This window comes from Bubalus kerabau, chromosome 5 (genome assembly GCF_029407905.1).
Source record: "Bubalus kerabau isolate K-KA32 ecotype Philippines breed swamp buffalo chromosome 5, PCC_UOA_SB_1v2, whole genome shotgun sequence".
Taxonomy (NCBI): Eukaryota; Metazoa; Chordata; class Mammalia; order Artiodactyla; family Bovidae; genus Bubalus; species Bubalus kerabau.
In genome coordinates, this window is record NC_073628.1 from 133,519,869 (window position 1) to 133,535,000 (window position 15,132).

Consider the following 15,132-nt stretch of genomic DNA (forward strand, 5'->3'; position numbering starts at 1 on the left):
GGGAAAGGAGTACATCAAGGCTGTATATTGTCACCCTGCTTATTTAACTTCGATGCAGAGTGAACGAACGTAAACGTGAAATCGCTCAGTCGTGTCCGACTCTTTGCAACCCCATGGACTGTAGGAGCCTACCAGGCTCCTCTGTCCATGGGATTTTCCAGGCAATAGTACTGGAGTGGATTGCCATTTCCTTCTCCAAGGGTCTTCCCAACCCAGGGATAGGACCCGGGTCTCCTGCATCGTAGACAGACGCTTTACCGTCTGAGCCACCAGGGAAGTCTGTACAGAGTACATCATGTGAAATGCCAGGCTGTATGAATCACAAGCTGGAATCAAGACTGCCAGGAGAAATATTAACAACCTCAGATATGCAGCTGATACCATTATAATGGCAGAAAGTTAAGAGGTACTAAAGAGCCTCTTGATGAGGGTGAAAGGGGAAAGCAAAAAGGCTGGCTTCCTCAACATTTGAAAAACAGAGATCATGGCATCGGGTCCCGTCACTTCATGCCAAACATATGTGGGGAAAGTGGAAACATTAGCAGATTTTATTTTCTTGGGCTCCAAGATCACTGCAGACTGTGACTTCAGCCATGAAACTAAAAGATGCTTGCTCCTTGGAAGAAAAGCTATGACAAACCTAGACAGCGTATTAAAAAGCAGAGACATGACTTTGCCAACAAAGGTCCATATAGTCAAAGCTGTGGTTTTTCCAGTAGTCATGTACAGATATGAGAATTGGACCATAATGAAAGCTGAGGGCCAAAGATTTGATGCTTTTGAACTGTGGTGTTGGAGAAGACTTATGAAAGTCCCTTGGACTGTAACGAGATCAAACCAGTAAATCCTAAAGGGAATCAACCCCACATATTCATTAGAAGGACCAATGCTGTATGTGAAGCTCCAATACTTTGGCCACCTAATGAGAAGAGCTGACACTTTGGAAAAGACTCTGATGCTGGGAAAGATTGAGGGCATAAGGAGAAGAGGGTGACAGGAGATGGGATGTTGGGTATATAACCAGGAACAGAATTGCTAAATTGCAGGATTTACATGTAATTAGCTTTAGAAGACATTGTCAAATTACTTACCACAGTGTTGTTATACATTTAGACTGCCACCAACCATATAGAAGAAATCACCTAAAGCAAAATGTTGATATCTACTAATTCTGCATGGTGGATACATAGCTATTTATTAAATGACAGCCCGAAACTTTTCTTACATTTGAAAGACTTCACAATTTCAAAACAAAAATGTAAAAATAATAAAAATTAAAAGCAATTTCAGGACAAATGTTAATCAAAATGGAACAAGATTATCTTATTCTTGCCCTCCCTCCTCCTGGGCAGTAGATATACAAATATGTGTGTGTGTGATCAGTCACTCAGTTGATGTTAGCAGAAGAGAACTAGATATTGACTAATGTGACCCAAGATTTTTAACGTAATAAGATTCAAGGGATAAGTAAAGAGATCTCAGTTGTGACAGAAGGATAAGGGCAAATTTTCCTGAAGATTCCCTTTATCAGCAGAATCTAGGGTTGATCCTTCAGTGTCCCATCTTTACCTGAAAGCCCAGAAGCTGTTACAGGACGTCTAGGAGATGAGTCGGGGGAAGCCGGGTTTTTAGGAGCAATGAAGAAACAAAGGGTTATGAGCTCTTGCAGGGAAATAAAAAGAGCCCTAAAAAAAGTGGAGGGGGTTAATCCATTCAGTGGGGGTAGCCATGTGGGGCTGCCAACGAGCTCGAGCAAAGTGGAGACAAGGTGAGGACTTGGATAAACTAAAATACAGTCTAAGCCCACATGCTCCTGTGGACCAGTAGAAGGGACACATTTGCCTTGCAGCTGAAGCCAAGCACTCTTTTGTATACGTTGATGTCACTTAAGAGTAAGTTCTTCAGCTTACTGTAAGTGGTTCAGATAGTAAAGAATCTGCCTGCAGCGCAGAAGACCCAAGTTCGATCCCTGGGTCAGAGCAAATCCCCTGGCGAAGGGAATGGCTACCCACTCTAGTATTCTTGCCTGGAGAATCCGATGGACAGAGGAGCCTGGTGGACTACAGCTCATAGGGATGCAGAGAGTCAGACATGCCTGAGCGATGCACAGTTTACAGAGGTAAGTTCTACCTTTCTCTAAAAGCAAAGTCAAGAGTGGCACCCGAGTCAGCATTTCTGGGGGTGAACCCTCGGAATCTGTTTTATAAACGCAATCCCTTGGTGATGCTGGTATGCAGCCAAGTTTCAAAACCACTAACGTGTCATCCTTCATACCACTGATTTGGCCTATGGATTTAAATTATTAAAAATCACTAAACCATGGATATTTCTGGCTCTTTGTTACATGTGAAGCAAAGTTCATTCGGGGGATGTTGATTTATCTGGACCTGCAGTGAGGGGTAGATTTACCTTATCTACAGAGAAAGAGAGTCCTGGGGATTCAGCCCCAACTTGAGAATACTGAATTGGCCCGGGTCCACCAGAACACAGCCCTTCTAAGACCTACTGAACCCTCAGGAGCACCAGGCTCAGTTGCTGATCAGAGAAACCGTATTACGGGGCTGCATTTTTTCTGCAGTGTATCCTCTGTTGACCACTTTGTAGAATATAATACTTCTTGGAAAGTGGAAGAGAACAATAAATAAAAATGTTTTCATTCTAAAAATGGAATGTCTGCTTTGTAAAACTGGATGCACATTATTTAACATCAGAGCATCTGAGCTGGTGTGACAAACATTCCCATTTAGTTCCAAAGGCAAGCATTTTATTCCATGCTTTTGTTATTCTGTTTTAGGAAATCTCTCTTTTTGTGCTAAAATCCCTTTTTTCTCTTAAATCAAACCATGATCTACCTCTCTCCCTCAAACTACAGCTGGATCTTTCCCTTCTATTATCCTAAGGATTTAGAAGCTACTTTTCATTTGTCAAGACATTAGGTTTAGATGGAAATAGCGTCTGATGCATCTTTCTCTCTGCCAAATATTACACTAGAGGCTTAGTATTTTGACATATAAACTAGGTGTCATAATGGTCATAAACCCTATTTCACATATGAGAAAACTAAGGCTCAGCAAAATGACATCACACACCCAAACTCACTTAGCTAGTACTTGAAAAAGTAAGGATTCCTGGACAGCTATTAGGCTGTTACATCTTGCTCTTTTCTGTAACCTGAGTGGTTTCCAAATTCTGTTCTCTGGAACTTTAGTGTTCCGAAGACATGTTTTTCAGAGGTTTTGCAAACGTTAGATACAGATTTCATTTTTAAGTCTTAAAAATCAAACTTTTAAGTGCTGAGGACCACATCCACTAACTGTACAGTCACACCCCCTTGGTTTGTGCCCTTAAATAAATTCTCTCCGTGATCTCTATGCATACATTTAAACTTTTTCTAAATGTTCTGATGATTAGGATGTTTTTTGTGTACTGATCTTCTGTTGAGTTCAGATATGCTCCCGCTTCCATAAATGCTACAGACACGACCCCGGTGTTGCAATCAATTAAACGCCAAGCAAAGCTGAGAAGACGCGGGCCGCACCAGTTCATCATGATAGTAGCCTTCTGTGAAGTCGGGCGTTACCGCAGAGCAGTCTTGTGATGACCATAAGCCATTACAACTAACACAGGGGCCCATTACAAGTTTTGTGTTCCACATGTCTATTTTATTACAAGGAATTGAATCAGTTGTTAGAAATTATTAATGATTCTTTCTTAGACGTTTGATTCATCTTTAATACCAGAAGTGTTTAATATTCTTTTAACCATCCTGAGATCATAAAGTGAGCTGCTTAAGGGGTACGTCTCTGTATGACTCACAGATTTTTTTGATACAGTTCAACCAAAACAAAACACAGAATCACTAGGATGGTGACCCTGATGTTAGGGTACAGCTGCTGTCCTTAGCTCCTAAAGTCAATTTCTGCACTTTCAAAAATTCTTTATTAGATTTTATAATAAATGTTTTCAATTTCAGCTACTAAGAAGCCACTTAGTAGTTACATTGTTACCCATGCTATATAATTAGAGCTTTCATTGGAAAAAAAGGAGCCTGATGCTTTGAAAACGTTAGGATAAGTCTACTCCACGCAGCCATTTAGCAAATAAAACTAGTACCTGGCCATGAAAGAAAAATGAGTGCTTACTGCATAAAGAGACTACTTCATAATTTTCCATTGCAACAAACTGAGGTAAAATACATTTTACAGATATATTCTGTTATTTTCCAAAGCAAAGTCTTTACAGAAACATTATTATATTTTCAAAGGCTATTTCATCTACAGCATCCCCAAGTAAGAGAAGAAAGAATGTAGTTAAAATGGGGATGAGTTTATAAAATTGGATCACTTTAGCCAATACTGCATTGCACACATTTCAATGTCCACTTGTATCATTGTTTATAGTGAGACATGAGGAAGCTTGTACATGACGCTCCTGCACTGAGGCATCTAAGCACAAAACAGTCGGTACCACGAGATCCAGAATATCTAGAAAAAGATTATTTAGAAATATTATTTACTACTATAAAGTATCGTGGTATAGTGTATTTTCTATTTAATTAATGACACAATCTGCTCTGCTTTCTCCACGTTCAGTGAGTCCAGACTGTTTCTTGGTCCGTCGAGTATGTGTGGCAGCCCCTAGGACCAGTCTCTGCACTGGCCCCAAGCCCCATCCCCGCCGCCCCCTCGAGCTCACCCCTGCCGCAGTCTCCGTGCCCTCCTCTGTGCCATCATCTCCTGCTTTCTGCTGGGTCTTCCCATCACGATCAAAATAGCCTTTTCTATTAATCTCATTGGGAAACACCTTCCGTTTCCCCCACCAGCTACCACCTCACATTTCTTTTTCCCCTTTACAGTGAAACCCCTCAAGAGTGGCCTGCAGATACCAGCCAGCCTCTCCTGCATCCTCTCTTAAATCCTCTCCACTCGCCCAACTGATAGCGACTGTGTCAGCGTCAGTCCACGGCTCTTACAAAGTCCCCGTCACCGCCACATGTCAGTCCCCGGTGGCCACTCTCAGTCCAGCTGCAGACTCGGCAGTGACTCGCGACACTGCTGCTCCCCCCCCACCTGTGGCCTCCAGGACACCGGAGCTCCCGGGCCTTTTCTAACTCAAGGCTGTGCTTTCTTGGTCTCCTTCACTAGTTCCTCTTGTCTCTCCTCCCCTGAAAAGTAAAAGTGTTAGTAGCTCAGTCATATCTGACCCTTTGTGACCTCTGTCCATGGAATTCTCCAGGCAAGAATACTGGAGTGGGTAGCCATGCCCTTCTCCAGCATATCTTCCTAATCCAGGAATCGAACTGGGGTCTCCTGCATTGCAGGCTGATTCTTTACCACCTGAGCCACCAGGGAAGCAAGCCCAAGAATACTGGAGTTGGTAGCCTATCTCTTCTCCAGGCGATCTTCCCGACCCAGGAATCAAACCAGGGTCTCCTGCATTGTATGTGGATTCTTTACCACCTGAGCTATCAGAGAAACCTATCTATGTGCTTATAGATAGGCTTATCTATGTATCTATATGCTTATAGTTAAGCCTATCTATGTTCAGTTCAGTCACTCAGTTGTGTCCGACTCTTTGCGACCCCATGGACTGCAGCACCCCAGGCCTCCCTGTCCATCACCAACTCCCAGAATTTACTCAAACTCATGTCCATTGAGTCAGTGATGCCATCCAACCATCTCATCCTCTGTTGTCCCCTTCTCCTCCCACCTTCAGTCTTTTCCAGCATCAGGATCTTTTCAAATAAGTCAATTCTTTGCATCAGGTGGCCAAAGTATCAGAGTTTCAGCTTCAGCATCAGTCCTTCCAATGAATATTCAGGACTGATTTCCTTTAGGATGCACTGGCTGGATATCCCTGCAGTCCAAGGGATAAGCCTATCTATGTATCTAAATACTATCTATGTGCCAATGACTCCCAAATTCCTATCTCCAATCCTGACCCTCTCCCAAATGCCAGATTTGTTATTCAATCATCCACCTGACATTTCTGCTTGTTTATTCAATGGACATATCAACTCATGGATTGCCGGACCCACTCCACCTACAGTTTTCCACATCTGAATTGATGACAACTCCATCTGTTCAAGATGCTAGTGCTAAAAATCCTAGAATCCTCCTGAATCAGTTCGGTTCAGTCACTCAGTTGCATCCAATTCTTTGTGACCCCATGGACTGCAGCACGCCAGGCCTCCCTGTCCCTCACCAACTCCCGGAGCTTGCTCCAACTCATGTCCATCAAGTCGGTGATGCCATCCAACCATCTCATCCTCTGTCATCCCCTGCTCTTCCTGCCTTCCATCTTTCCCAGCATCAGGATCTTTTCCAGTGAGTCAGTTCTTCCCATCAGGTGGCCAAAGGATTGGAGTTTCAGCTTCAGCATCAGTCCTTCCAATGAATATTCAGGACTTATTTCCTTTAGGATTGACTGGTTTGATCTCCTTGCAGTCCAAGGAACTCTCAAGAGTCTTCTCCATGGTGGCCTACAGTCCATGGGATCACAAAAAGTCAGACACGATTGAGCAACTACCACACTTTGTTCCCACCAGAGGAGCCCTATACAAGAAGACTCAGGGTGTCCCCAGGTAGGTACTCCCTCAGCAGAGATAGTGGGTTCCAAGGCCTTGTCCTCACCATGCGGATTCAGAAACTATCTTTTGCTAGTTACACTGTAAGAGATTTATTCACACAAACTAAAATTGAAGAAGTCTGTTTCACAACAGCACACCAACTGTTAACTTAGAACAGAGGAAGTCACACCAGGTTCGCCACAGCTCAAAAGCATCAATTCTTTAGCTCTCAGCTTTTTCAATCCAACTCTCACATCCATACATGATCACTGGAAAAACCATAGCTTTGACTAGATGGAACTTTGTCGGCAAAGTAATCTCTCTGCTTTTTAATATGCTGTCTATTGGTCATAGCTTTTCTTCCGAGGAGCAAGAGTCTTTTACCTTCATGACTGTAGTTACCATCTGCAGTGATTTTTGGAGCCAAAAAAACATAAAGTCTGTCATTCTTTCCATTGTTTCCCCATCTATTGGCCATGAAGTGATGGGACCGGATGCCACGATCTTCATTTTTTGAATGTTGAGTTTTAAGCCAAACTCAGGAGCATTCCTCCTGAAGGCTCACTTATGAAGAGCCATCCAAACCCAGAAGTTCTTCCTACCTTGTGAACAATATTTTGGCCTGGGAGAGTTATTTTGAAGACAATGACCTAAACTGTATATGATTTTTAAATGCTATTGAGTACTTTTCAAACTCACCCTTTCAAAAATTGTGCTTTTTACTCAAAAACAGCATTATTTCAAGAAAAGTAGGAACTTTGAATACAGGTAAATGGAGGCTTTGCCAATTATTAGCTGAGTGGGAATAACTGCAAACTAAATTTAAATTATACATAATTTGTTCAACGATTATTAAAACAAAATTTAAGACAATGACAGCAGAGCATTAAGCCTGGCGCTGGGCCCGTTAGAGCACAGCAAGGTCGCATACGCTATTCGACAACCAGCTTAGTCACTTACAAAATCTGTAGACGTTAACGACATCAAATTTTTTTTAAAGTTTCTCAGCACATATTTTCCAAAATCACCCATCACAATAGGTGTATCATCACATTGTTACAACCGAAGGCAATTTCCAGCATTCTAGTTCAGGGTCCTGCCAACTGGAAATGAGACTTTGACATTGGCAGTTGATTTGTCTGTGAAACTAGCTTTAGATCAGACAGTGAAAGACAGCTGAACTATATATATATTAACTATGTGTAACTACAGTAACCAAAACTTAGTAAGGATATATTATTAAACAGAGAAGCAGAGAGCTTTTAATTAGACTAATTGTTGTACCTTCCTGCATGACTTTCTACATCCACAAAAGTCAGAGGCATGAACTGAGAATGATAAAGCCTTTGTTCCCTGGTGGCTTAGATGGTAAAGAATCTGCTTGCAATGCAGGAGACACAGATTCAATCCCTGGATGAGAAAGATCCCCTGGAGAAGGAAATGGCAACCCACTCTAGTATTTTTGCCTGGAGAATTCCATGGACTGTGGAGCCTGGTGGCCTACAGTCCATGGGATCGCAAAAAGTCGGACACGATTGAGCAACTAACATACTTTGTTGCCACCAGAGGAGCCCTATACAAGAAGACTCAGGGTGTCCCCAGGTAGGTACTCCCTCAGCAGAGATAGTGGGTTCCAAGGCCTTGTCCTCAGCATGAGGATTCAGAAACTCTTTTGCTAGTTAAACTGTAAGAGATTTATTCACACAAACTAAAATATAAGAAGTCTGTTTCATAAACCAGTGTGCCAACTGTTCACAACAGAAGAAGTCACACCAGGTTCCCAGCCTTTGGTCATTAGCTCAGGGTGTCTCTCTTCTGGTGAACCGGTTCACTTCAGAGACTAAATTACAGGTCAGAAGGGTGCTTGAAGAGCTCAGAGTCAGAACATGGGAGTTAAACTACCATCCGTGAAGCAGGACTTTGTGAACTGGCCTGGGAATACTCTTACCCCAGGAATCAATCTTAGTCTTTTGGAACTAGAACACCTCTCCTGCACTAACCTGAACACTATTTACTAATCTGTACATCACTGCTTTTCCTTGTAACCTCTCCGTACATCGTTGCCCTTCTACGAATCCCTCTGTCCATCAGACAGTTACATTTGGTATAGTGAAGTCTCCTCCTCAGTTACATCTCTGTCACGGAACTATCCTGTCCAGTGGCTCACCTGAGCAGTGTAATCCACGAATTTACAAATCATCTTTAGGGGAAGAGAAACTTCATATAGTTACCTATTGTAGAGAGATTCAGAACACTTGCTCTGGGATCAGACAGACTTGGGGTAATTTACAAATAAATGTAGGCAAGTCCATTAACCTTTCTAAGCCTCAATGGCACCCCACTCCAGTACTCTTGCCTGGAAAATCCCATAGAAGGAGGAGCCTGGTAGGCTGCAGTCCATGGGGTCGCTAAGAGTTGGACAGGACTGAGTGACTTCACTTTCACTTTTCACTTTCATGCATTGGAGAAGGAAATGGCAACCCACTCCAGTGTTCTTGCCTGGAGAATCCCAGGGACAGGGGAGCCTGGTGGGCTGCCATCTCTGGGGTCACACAGAGTCGGACACAACGGGAGCAACTTAGCAGCAGCAGCAGCAGCAAGCCTCAAAACCCTCACCTGTAAAATAAAATAAAAATACCTTTTCTTCAGGTTCTTCCAAAAGAAACTGAAGTAATGTTTATGAAGGACAAAGTAAGGACTCAACAATGAACAGATATAGTCATCAATACTTTCAAACATTTTACATTGTGTTTCGACTCACAGTTTTTTAAACTCTCTGTCTCAAAATAGGGCAGGCATCTATACCATCTTTCGTGTCTTGACTACACATTTCAGCATTAACTTTCAGTCAGTGTGGCAAAAAGTCAAAGGCATGTGAAATTTCAAAGGCAATATACTCCTCATAACTTGATTGTAATGAACTCTCCATTCACAAGCTAATGACTAACCGTAACTCCTGGTTTTGCCAGCGTGGCAATGCACTGGGCCATTTCCTCACCCTGCGAACATTACAGAATTGACCACATCAGTCCCTAAGCACAAGTCCGGCACCCACGTGTCGTTCCGTAGAATCAACGGTGCCATGAAGCTCTGCCTGGTCTAAGCTTGCCATCGTCTCTAGTGTGGGCCATGCAAAGCTGACCTTTTAATTCCAAGACCATTCCTATTGCATTTCTTTGTTAGAAGGATCTGGTTGTAAATAATTAAATGTGGCTTCCTTAAACCTTTACAGTTGGTAGCTTAATGTTTTTTTGTTTTATTCTGAGGACAAAGGCTATATTATGCTTTCGTTGGCATCAATGCCAGTTAGCATGCCAGCTAAACAATTCTTTACTCTGCAATATGTCAGGATCTGAGTGCCTTGTGCCCAACAGGTGGTGCTAGATAAGGTTCTGGCAAAGCAAATAGGTGATATGGTTATTTCTTTTGTCAAATTATAATTAAAAACAGAGACTGTGTAAAATGAGACATACTTTTTCTGTTTTAAAAAGGGCTCAACATCCAGTACAAATTATTTTCTAAAAGAAAGACCCACTTGGAAGGAAGTGGATTGTCTGTATAAATATGTAGCACCTACTCACCTATTATTTTATTGCTCCTCTGTAAAGTTTACTCTGTAAACCTGAAGTGTAAACATTGCTACATAAGATCGTTATGTTTCCACCCTTCTGTAATTCAAGACTATGTATTTAAGGCCATACCAAACATTTTTCAGGAAATTTAAACATTGTTTTCAACTATTCTATAGACTATGAAGTGAAGAGAAGTGAAGTTGCTCAGTCGTGTCCAACTCTTTGTGACCCGATGGACTGTAGCCCACCGGGCTCCTCCATCCATGGGATTTTCCAGGCAAGAGTACTGGAGTGGGTGCCATTGCCTTCTCCAGAGGATCTTCCCGACCCAGGGATTGCACCCAGGTCTCCTGCATTGTAGGCAGATGCTTTACCACCTAAGCCACAAGGGAAGCCCTAAGAAAAAGTCCTTTAATTTTATTGAAGTAAATAAAATTTATTTATTTACAATTGTATTTATTTATAATTCTGTGTTAATTTTTTCTCATTTTCTCAAATGATTTAGTGTCATATGTCATATATATATGTGTATATAAAGTATATATATATATATACTTTTTCATACTCTTTTCCTTTAGGGTTTATCACAGGATTTGAATATAGCTCCCTGTGTTGTACGGTAGGACCTTATCATTTTGAAGAAATTCTTTGATATTTTATGTGAATAATCTGCTTAAAAGCATTTGAGTGTTCTAGTATCATTGCCCCTGATTATAGCATAGCAAAGATGAATGCTTCCATTATCAAGAAACTGGGAACTATATTCAATTTCCTGAGACAAACCATAGTGGAAAGGAGTATGAAGAAGAATGTGTGTGTAACCGCATCACTTGCTGCGCAGCAGAAAGTAATCAACATGGTAAATCAACTATACTTCAATAAATTTAAAAAAATAAAGGCCATGTGTAAGTACTAAAATATTTAAATTTAAGAATTGAATTTTCTTTAAAAAAAAAAAAAAAAAAAGAAAGAAAGAAATTGGAAGGACCCTCAGCCCAGGAGTTAGGAGTCCTCTGCTAGAGCCTAAAGTCCAGCCTACAGGAGCGGGGGCGCTTCCCCACAGCGTGATAAGGCGACAAGAGACGCAGACACCTACCAGGTCTCTGAACGGTCGGCCTGGTGAGAGCGCCCTCTGCAGGACGGGCGTGGGAGCTGCAGGCTAGCTGCTCCTGAGTGCGCCTGGTGAGAGCGCCCTCTGCAGGACGGGCATGGGAGCTGCAGGCTAGCTGCTCCTGAGTGCGCCTGGTGAGAGCGCCCTCTGCAGGACGGGCATGGGAGCTGCAGGCTAGCTGCTCCTGAGTGCGCCTGGTGAGAGCACCCTCTGCAGGACGGGCATGGGAGCTGCAGGCTAATTGCTCCTGAGTGCGCCTGGTGAGAGCACCCTCTGCAGGACGGGCATGGGAGCTGCAGGCTAATTGCTCCTGAGGGCGCCTGGTGAGAGCGACCTCTGCAGGACGGGCATGGGCGCTGCAGGCTAGCTGCTCCTGAGGGCGCCTGGTGAGAGCGCCCTCTGCAGGACGGGCATGGGCGCTGCAGGCTAGCTGCTCCTGAGGGCGCCTGGTGAGAGCGCCCTCTGCAGGACGGGCATGGGCACTGCAGGCTAGCTGCTCCTGAGTGCTCACCATCACTCCAGGAGGAACAAATCAGACAGCGGCTTCAGATACCTTCGGACCCAAGAAGAGGCCAGAGTGGTCCTCCAGGCCAGAGTATATTGAATATTCTGGTTTTATAGAAAAGAAAATTATTGTGCAGCTTTTTGATTTCAACAAAATTTGTTCCAAGAATGGTAATTCATTATTTGCACACATACAGGAGATTACCTGAAGAAAAGTCAAAACAAACCAAAAATATTCACCTAAACGTCTTAGCTCCATACAAATATCTTGATACTTAGGAACACTGGCTATTGGACATCATACAGACATGACACACGGAAGGCTGAAGGAGACTTGTCCAGGAACTGGGTTAGACTTCAACATGGAACATCTGATTTTTCTCCTTTCCTTGAATTTTCCCTTATGCCCCATATTAAGAGATACCTCATTTCAACATATTTTAATTTTCTCTAAGTCAGTAATGTTTCTAAGATCTCCATGTAACTAACATTCATGAATTATTATGTATAAATATTCTTTAGTTCCAAGATGAAGGTATATGGTTTTGGCAGACTATGCAGCATCTATGCTGCGTGTCTATATTTGGCTGACTTCCGTATCTGGCTACAACAGAAAATCAGCACTCCAGACTAAAAGCCAAAGATAACTAAACATTGTGTGGATTTTGAAATAAGGTTAAGCATACTGAATGTATACCACACATTAAACATTAGACCATGTTTCTGGTCTAACACTGTGCTGTCAAGCTGAGTACAGGGGAAATAACTCTCTGCTGCTTATCAGTCTCTTCAGCTATAAAAATGAAGGTCTGGACTAGAATGAGAGGATTTCAGTGTTCGAAATCAACATCTCCCCTTCTTCAAGTGAAAAATAAAAAAGCTTAAGGTGTAACCCTAATCTGTGCAGCAGAATGGTCGATGCCACCTGCATTTCCGTGCCTCCTCCCACCGGGGACTCCAGTTGCCATCCCCAGCTCTGGGAAGCACAGAGAACGCAAGGGCTGGTGGGCTAGAGCTCGTGCCCAGAGCTAGCGGGCCAGCTCTTCAAGCTCATTCCTGCAACATTACAAGATATCAAGCATTTTGTAAGACATTTTACAAAGTGTATCTCTACAGTTTATGGTAGTTTTCCTCTCAGTCCTCTGGAATAAGTAGTCTTTTGGGTATCTCCATCCCTATTTTAGACATGAGAAAGTTGAACCTCAGAGAGATTAAGGAGATCTCAATTCCACAGTGAACAAGGGCCAAAATGAAGATTAGAGTGAAAACTCTCAGGGTTCTGTTTCCCACTTAAGAACCTTTTCTGTATGGCACACTGCTGTAAGTTTTAATGCTTTATATTTTGCAAGGTTCAAATAAGCCCCTCAAATTTTGACTAGAAGAATGAAGACATCGGATTCATTTCAATGTTTGGCAAAACTAATACAATATTGTAAAGTTTAAAAATAAAATAAAATTAAAAATAAATAAATAAATACAATTTGAGCATTAAAAAAAAAGAATGAAGACAAGACTTTACAGAAGCTTAAAAAGAAACACAATCGACAGAGGAATAGATAAAGATGTGGTACATATATACAATGGAGTATTACTCAGTCATAAAAAAGAATGAAATAATGTCATTTGCATCATCATGGATGAATCTTGAGATTATGATACTGAGTGAAGTAAGTCGGAGAAGGAGAAATATTGCATAATAGCACTTACATGCAAAATCTAAAAAGAAGTGACCCAAGTGAATTTATTTACAAAACAGAAACAGGTTTACAGACTCATAGAATGAACCCATCATTGCCAGCAGAGAGGATGGGAGGAAGGGAGAGCCAGGGAGTCTGGGATCCACACGTACACACTGCTGTGTTTAAAAACGGATGACAAATAAGGACCTAGTGTATACCACAGGGAACTCTCTCAGTGTTTTATGGCAGCCTGGATGGGAGGGCAGTTTGGGGGAGAATGGACACATGTATATATGGCTGAGTCCCTTTGCTGTCCACCTGAAACTCACAACATTGTTAATACTCCAATACAAAATAAAAAGTTTAAAAAAATATAATAAAAAGTGGGTGGTGGGGGGGAGGAATAAATTAGGAGTTTGGGATTAACATATACACACTACCATATATTAAGTGAATATCAACAAGGATCTACTATATAACACAGGGAACTCTGCTTAATATTTTGTAATAACATAAAGGAAAAGAATCTGAAGAAAAAACATATATATATATATATATATATATATAAAACTTAATCACTATGCTTTACACCTGAAACTCTTAGAATATTGTAAATCAACCATACATCAAGAAAGATAAATTAAAAACACATAAAAATTTTATAAAGGAAAAAGGAAAAAAATTACCCACTCAGTTGGCTGAAGAAACTCTACCATTTACCATTACATTAAGCACTTGCTTAGGAACTGGAATGTTAGGTCCATGAATCAAGGTAAACTGGAAGTGGTCAAACAGGAGATGACAAGAGTGAACATCGACATTTTAAGGATCAGTGAACTAAAATGGACTGGAATGGGAGCACTTAACTCAGATGACTATTACATCTATACTGTGTGAAAGAATCCCTTAGAAGAAATGGAGCAGCCTTCATAGTCAACGAAAGAGCCTGAAATGCAGTGCTTGGGTGCAGTCTCAAAAATGACAGAATGATTCTCTGACAGAGAATCTCTGATCATTCTCTGGAAATGATCTCATTTCCAAGGCAAACCATCCAATATCACAGTAATCCAAGTCTATGCCCTGAGCAGGAATGCTGAAGAAGCTGAAGTTGAATGGTTCTGTGAAGACCTACAAGACCTTCTAGAACTAACACCAAAAAAAAAATGTCCTTTTCATTATAGGGGCCCAGAATGCAAAAGTAGAAAGTCAAGAGATACCTGGAGTAATAGGCAAGTTTGGCCTTGGAGTACAAAATGAAGCAGGGCAAACGCTAACAGAGATTTGCCAAGAGAATCCACTGGTCATAGCACACACCCTCCTCCAACAACACAAGAGATGACTCTATACATGGACATCACCAGATGGCCAATACTGAAATCAGATTGATTATATTCTTTGCAAGCCAAAGATGGAGAAGCTCTATACAGTCCATAAAAACAAGACTGGTAGCTGGCTGTGGCTCAGACCATCAACTTATTGCAAATTTCAGACTTAAGCTGAAGAAAGTAAGGAAAACCACTAGGCCATTCAGGTTTGACCTAAATCAAATCCCTTATGATTATACAGTGGAAGTTACAAATAGATTCAAGGGATCAGATCTGATGTGCAGAGTGCCTGAAGAACTATGGATGGAGGTTCATGGCATTGTACAGGAGGTGGTGATCAAGACCATCCCCAAGAAAAAGAATTGCAAAAAGG

The 15,132-nt window shown here is 41.9% G+C and overlaps 1 long non-coding RNA gene across 2 annotated transcripts in view; it reads right to left on the minus strand.

Annotated features, from left to right (window-relative positions):
- Window positions 1-3,665: 3,665 nt before the first annotated feature.
- Window positions 3,666-15,132, minus strand: part of LOC129653453 (uncharacterized) — an 81,787-nt gene continuing 70,320 nt past the window's right edge. For both annotated transcript variants that reach the window (XR_008715138.1, XR_008715139.1), the window contains 2 exons: window positions 9,054-9,184; window positions 3,666-4,484 (listed from right to left, as the gene is read on the minus strand). This is a non-coding gene — a long non-coding RNA (uncharacterized LOC129653453). The remainder of the gene's footprint in view (window positions 4,485-9,053; window positions 9,185-15,132) is intronic.